This window comes from Embiotoca jacksoni, unplaced genomic scaffold (genome assembly GCF_022577435.1).
Source record: "Embiotoca jacksoni isolate LCO1_2020_lvr unplaced genomic scaffold, fEmbJac1.0.p SCAF_104, whole genome shotgun sequence".
In the NCBI taxonomy this organism is placed as follows: Eukaryota; Metazoa; Chordata; class Actinopteri; family Embiotocidae; genus Embiotoca; species Embiotoca jacksoni.
In genome coordinates this window covers 268,772-275,591 of record NW_027185235.1, presented here as the reverse complement: position 1 = coordinate 275,591, position 6,820 = coordinate 268,772, and positions in this window count along the sequence as shown.

Genomic DNA, 6,820 nt, shown 5'->3' with positions numbered 1-6,820 from the left:
AAACATTTCACACTGAAGAAATATGTCACTAACCTTTAAATGCCCTTAAATTCCTCCATAGCTTCACTAGACTTCCTGTTTCTGCTGCTGAAACCTTGTACAAGTCACACCTTGGTGGTTGTTGCAGGAAGCGTCCAGCGAGGACGGAGACACGAGGCGTCTTCGTTCTGGACGGGAGAGGAGGAGGGGAGGAGGAGAGGAGGAGACATCCTCAACAGACATCAAAGTGTATTACATGGAAAGGGCAGGATGGTTGGAGGTCCCGGTTCTGGTTCTGTTTCCAGTTCTGGTTCCGTTCTGTTCCGGTTCTGGTTCCGTTCTGTTCCGGTTCTGGTTCTGGTCTCTCCATCTGAAGGAAACTGGACCTGCTGGAGGTGGTTGAAGATGTTTCAACCTCTCATCAACTCCCGAAAAGGAAGCGACAGAAAACCACCAAGGTCAGTGCTTCCTCTGAACTCCATGAAAACGACATCATACCGTGAAACTGGATGTTATTAAAGAAAAGTTTCATTTAGGAAGTGGAGTGAAAGTGGAGGTGTGAGTTCTGGTATCAAAAGAGAGATTCAGTTGATCAGGAACATGAGAGGAAAACTCTCAGCAGGATTTGAACTCAGATAACATGAAAGCACTTCAAACCAAGAGATCACAGAAACAAAGAAGTGATGAACTAAACTGAACTGATCCAGAATGTGATGGAGAAGACGGCTGCTGGACAGACAGACGTAACGAGCTCCATGACAGTTTGGGTTATTTTAAGGTGACCTGTTAACGAGCCTTCAAGTTGGACCTGTTTTAAAATGGGCTAATTGGCAGAACGTGGTCCTGCTGGGATTTAAACCAGTTCTCTGGTTCCTGCTGCAGCTCCAACACGCTTTCAGGCGGGGGGGGGGGGGGGGCTTGTGCTATATACCAAGGTATAAGATGGAAACTGAGGTGCAAAACAACTGAAATGTAAAACGATGACAAAGATGCAGAAGAACTCAAATTGTTCATGAAATAACAAAAAATGGATGACAAATAAATGAGAAACTGTTTTTCTACAAATTAAGTCCAAAGAGAAAGAAGGTGTGAAACATCTCCAGGACACCTAGCAGGAGGTGTGTGTGTGTGTGTGTGTGTGTGTGTGTGTGTGTGTGTGTGTGTGTGTGTGTGTGTGGTGGTGGTGGGGAGAGGGGGGGGGGGAAGGGGGACCTCCACGGTGGTTCAATCAGTGCAAACAAAGCGGTGCGACCCGGTTCTGTGTCCATGAACTGATTGGACTGAATATAATCCTTTATAATCCAGAAGGTTTTAATGACGAGGTGACGCTGAGTCATCGCTACAACGTTCAGGAGTTTATGTTCATGTTCACGAGTCCCTGAGCCGCTGCAGTAATTAGCAACACGCGCTCATCAGGGATTTGAATTCCACAGATATCCAGCGCAGCCAATGGAGTTTGTTTTTCACGGAGCATGTAGTCCTGGTTTTAATCTGCACATCTGCAGCGGAGCTTCGTTTAACTGCAGCGCCAACGTAAATGTGGAATAAAAACACAAACAGCATTTTCTCTGGATTTGTTCTGTGTGGTTGTTTTTACGGTTTTCAGAGGAAGTTGACCTTCAACTTTCTGCAGGTTTCTTTATTTCACGTTGAACACCAGAGGTGAAGTCGACGGCTTCCAGTGGAAGAGACGCGTCATTACATCCAGTTATTCACCGTGAAAATACACCACGCTGAATTGTTTTTGTTCAGAAAGTTATCAAACAATTTCTGCTAATTCCCACAATTTTACCCAAAAAATCTCACTTAAAACTTCACAAATTAATTGGAATTTTTGAGAAAACCGCTGAAAAATAGAATTTTTTTTTTTATCACAACAATCACAGAAAAAAAATAATTCTCTTCATTCGCTAAACATTAGCATTAGCTCGTCTACAGGTTCTGCAGAACCTTCTTTCTGTCCGACGTTTCTCGGCCTTATCATGGCTTCTGCAGGTTCCCCGACTTCAATTTGAGACGTTTTAAAGCCTTTGTAAAACCGTCAGGAACGTATTTTATTACCTGTTACACCGTTTTATTGTCCAGAGTCCAACGTTCAACCAGCAGGGACAAAATAAACTGCAGTTACTGGTTATTACTTCACATTTCATAACCTCCTTGTTATAATGACACTAATGTGACCTGGACCCTGGTGAGCAGCAGGAAATATTGGGATGGATTAATCAGGTAAAAATGATACCTGGCTGACATCAGTACGTCCGAATCATCAGGATCACGGTTTCTTCTTTCAACACTTGTCTTTAATTCTTAACAGAGAATTAAAGGTTTTTTCAGTTGTTGAAACCGCAGTGATAAAAGTCACCGTGTAGCACATTTATGATCTAAAATATACTTTCATCATGGAGAAAAAAAAAAGTCAGAATTATGATCTTTTATTGAATAATTTAGCTTCTGTCCTGATTTAAATGCCTGAAAAACAGCGAAAGGCTCGGCACTGAAAGCCGCCGACGGGAAATGAAATAAACCCGAGAAAGGAGGCACAATTCATCTGACTCACTCCGAACAACCCGACATGAGCCGGCTGTAATCACAGGGCGCTCGTTCCCACATGAAAATACAACATTAGAGGGATAATAATCATGTGGTTAGAAGAGCTCGGCTGCTGATTACAGCTGCTGCAGGTCACAGTCATTTCCTGGAAGTCTGCACACTGGGCTCACAAACTCCTCTTAACATCGCCAGGAAACAAAAGTCCTCAAGACTCACAACAGTGGTGTCACCTGTTGGTTTGGAGCAGGAAGTGACCATATTTGGACGAGCTGGGGGAGGAGCCAGCGGTGGATCTAACTGATCTTACTGGAAACCTGAAGATACTACGTCCCGCCCACCGATGGCTATAACCTGACTGCACCACAGGCCTGTCAATCAAACAGACACGCCCCCCAAAACAGGTCTTCTTGAAGCTTATCTTTGAAATAATGAGGGATTATTTTCAGATGGATTTATAATTTTATGAGACTGGTTATATGGGAGTCTATGGAGCCGGAGGCTTTTTGGAGCCGATCTCTAGTGGCACTCGCTGGTATTGCAGCTGAAGACACTTCTGCATTGGCTTCACTTTTAAGACCCTGAAGCTACATTGTATAACAAATCTGCTCATTGTGTGCAGTTCATGAGCTGCATTATGAAAGTTGAGAAAATATTTTGCTGAAAAATCCCAAGAATTGGCAAAATTTTAAGCTCCTGCAAATATTGCAGAGATTGCATTTTTGCGTGACATATTGCGACTGCAACTTCTCTATTTACTGGAAAATCAAGAATTCAAAATGCTTCGTCGAGCGTTTTGCCCCGATATTCTCTGTTTAGTGCGACTTCTCGTCTCCCTGAATCTTCACGACAGAGGTGGAGAGTTAAAGTCTGACCCTTAGACACATGAATGGAAATCCAGCAGGCTGAAATAAAGCAGAATGCTCCTTTAACAGTGAACACTGAACTGTAAAATCACGGAGCAGGTTTCCTGCCTGCCTCCTCTCCCCGGCATCATGCTCGGCAGCACTAAAAGGATGGAGAATCCACAGGGGTATGAGTGTCGAGCACCAACTCTTCAAATGCATAATTAAAACTGTGAAAGGTTCCACCGCTGTCTTCCATTTCCTCTCTGACTCCGAACGCATTAGCAGAGCTCTGCTGCTAAACTCCATTCAAGCTTTAAACACTCATCTGGGAAGGTTTCTAACAGGAGCCCGATCAGAAAGCATCTCAGGCACCGCACGGCTCCTCTGAAGCACGCTGCAGGTGCGCTGCCTTGCTCAAGGGCAGAACACGCTTTAAAACGTTGTTTGATCAGTGTTTTTAAGGGTTTTGCTGCAGGATTTTTTTGTAGTATAACTGCACATCATCAGAAATACATGACAGTCTCTAGTATGAGCTGCAGTTTGGATGTTGGATGTAACGTCAGCCGTGCAGGAAACACTTTCATCTTTATCCCTGAGGGGAACCTGCAGACATCGTAGAAATGTCTCATTTTACTCTGTATTGTATAAATTGTGATTTAATAATATATATTCAATAAAACACCTCAACCAAACCCTGAAATATTCAGTTCAATGATCTATGCCTCCTTTCTGGTGACATGTCTTCACATCGTCCGTCCCAGTTTTTCGAACCAGATATCTGAGGAACGCCTCGAGGGAATTTCTTCAAAATTGGCACAACCATCGACTTAGACTCAAAGATGAACTGGAGAGATTTTAGAGGCCAAATGTTTGAAGCATCATCAAATTTCGTTTGGAGAACCGGAGAGGAACCGGTTCTGCGTTGGTGTCCAGGGCTCGGCAGTGATTTATGAATCCTGTTGCAGACAGTTGGAGTCTGAGGATTGTGAAAGCTGCTGTTGTTCTCTCCTTGTTCTCTTTGCTTGGAAGTCTTAGTGTCTGAAGTTGAGGTATCTTGTCAGTGATGGTACTGGTCTGTACCGGTCTGTACCGGTCTGCGAGGACGCTGCTGTGCGGTTCCTGTCTGGCTTTGAGAAGCTCAGTGGAGCTCCATCATCCATCGTGTGGCAGCAACACTGAGCCAGATGGTGGCGAGCTGATGCTGTCAGACTAATGGGACATCACACCTGAAAACACACTTCCTGCCCCCATCTGTAGTACCACTGAGGACCACTAGGGGCTGTCTCCATAGACTCCATCTGTAGTACCACTGAGGACCACTAGGGGCTGTCTCCATAGACTCCATCTGTAGTACCACTGAGGACCACTAGGGGCTGTCTCCATAGACTCCATCTGTAGTACCACTGAGGACCACTAGGGGCTGTCTCCATAGACTCCATCTGTAGTACCACTGAGGACCACTAGGGGCTGTCTCCATGCTCATTGAAAAAGCATCAAATTCTCTCCTGAAGTAAATGTAAATGTTTCCAGTCCAAACCGATGGCGGTAAAATGAACCCAAATCAGCGGAAACACAAATGATGTAATGCTTTTATCGTTCCATTTAATTTTCCTTATTTCTGTCTCAAAAATAAAACACAGGTAGCACCAACGCAATTATGTCAGTAATTAAAATAAAAGACTTCTTTAGAGTGTCGTTGATATTAACGTCAACCGTTTCCTTTGAGGCCTGAAAGGTGCAAAATATCCATCATGACAATAATTAGTTACACTGTAAACTAATTATTGTCATAAAGATGTTCACAGATGATGTTTGTGTTGGACCTCCTCCTGGTGCAGAGCGGTGACTCCAGCTGATCGGATCAGCTGACCCGTGTTCCCACCACACGGCACGTACGAATGAAAACAGCTGCATGAGGCTTCGCTGGCCTTTCGGTCTTCAGTAAATAAAACGCTCTCCATGAATACCACTCCATAATTTCTGTTTCTTCTGTTTCCCCTCAGAACATCTGCATCAGTGATCTGAGAGCTTCTCCCAACCTGAACCTCTGCTTCAGCATATTATTGTAAAATTGACCTTTTTATGGTTGTAAAATTATTATTTCTGAGGAGAAATCGACGGCTGACATTTGTTTGTGTGCAGATCATCGATTCCTGCAGGTTAACGTCAGAGGCTGCTCATGTGATGGACGGATTTTAGTTTTATTTTCATCTCCTTTTAATCTCATGTAGAAAAATGAGTTTTTACTAAAGTTTATCGAAAAATGTTTGAAGTTTGAAGTCTTTTAGTGAAACTGCAGCAGGTAAATTTATTAAACCTTCATTTTATGCTCTTTAAGGCTGATTACTGATTATTGTTATTGAAAAACCTGTTTAATGTTTAAATCAAAGAAAACTCAAATAAAATGTTTGTTGCGGTTTTAAACTTTCAGTCAGTTTAATACATTTTAAATATGTAATTTAAAGGTGACTAAATTAAATAAAATCAGGTGTCGCCTTCACAGAACAAACCTGAATGAATGAGCGATGTCAGCGACTTCTTCCCTTCCACGTACAAACTTCAGCTCTAAAGAGAACGTGTTCTTTTACTGAAAGTCTCGGAGGAACAAACTCAGTTTGAAAGTTGTGTTTTCGTTGCTGTTCATTTAAATCCAAACTCTTTAAATCTCCCGTGTCAGCGCCGGCGCCTCCATCAGGGTTCAGTAAGAAGAAGGAAAGAGTGAGAGGCTAAAGACGCTCAGCGCTGACACATTTATTAACGTGATGAATTGCTTTTGGACGAGACATCTTGTACCGCCTCGTTCCAAAAGTATGATTTATGATTGCCTCCGAGTTCACTGTCAGAAAACAATACCGGAGGAATTATCGGCATTTGAGGATCTCTGTAACGCAAATTAATGAGCACATCATCGGCCGGATCGCTGCTCAACAGCCGGCTTTCAAGCCGTCATCAATTCACCACAGAATCACAACTCAGTGCAGCGGTGATTGGCGGCGTCCGTCACTCAGGACGCCGCCAATCACCGCTTTTATTTTCACCTTCATCTGCGATCGCTGCACGAGTACCGACTTCTCGACCGTCTTTCATCATCAAACATGTCTTCAGCCTCTTTTATCAGCTTCGTTCAGACGGAGACGAAGGATCGTGCATGAAAGACTCGCTCCGGACTTTACGCTCCTGTTTTCTAAATAATGGTTTCAAGATGGCGGCGGGGCGGAGTCATGAAGACGATGAGGAAAACCTCCATTAAAACTCTTTAAATGTTGTGAGACGGTTCAGAGGCCGACAGCTCGTCCTCCAGGACGTAGAGACGTTCCCTCTGGAAGAAGAGCCGGTTTGATTTCCGAAGAAGTCGGCGTGCTTTTCTAACCTTTAAATGAAACCTGAGGCGGTCGGTGGGCAGCTTCCTGTCTGCTGTCGCTGTTTCAGCAGCAACTGACTCCATT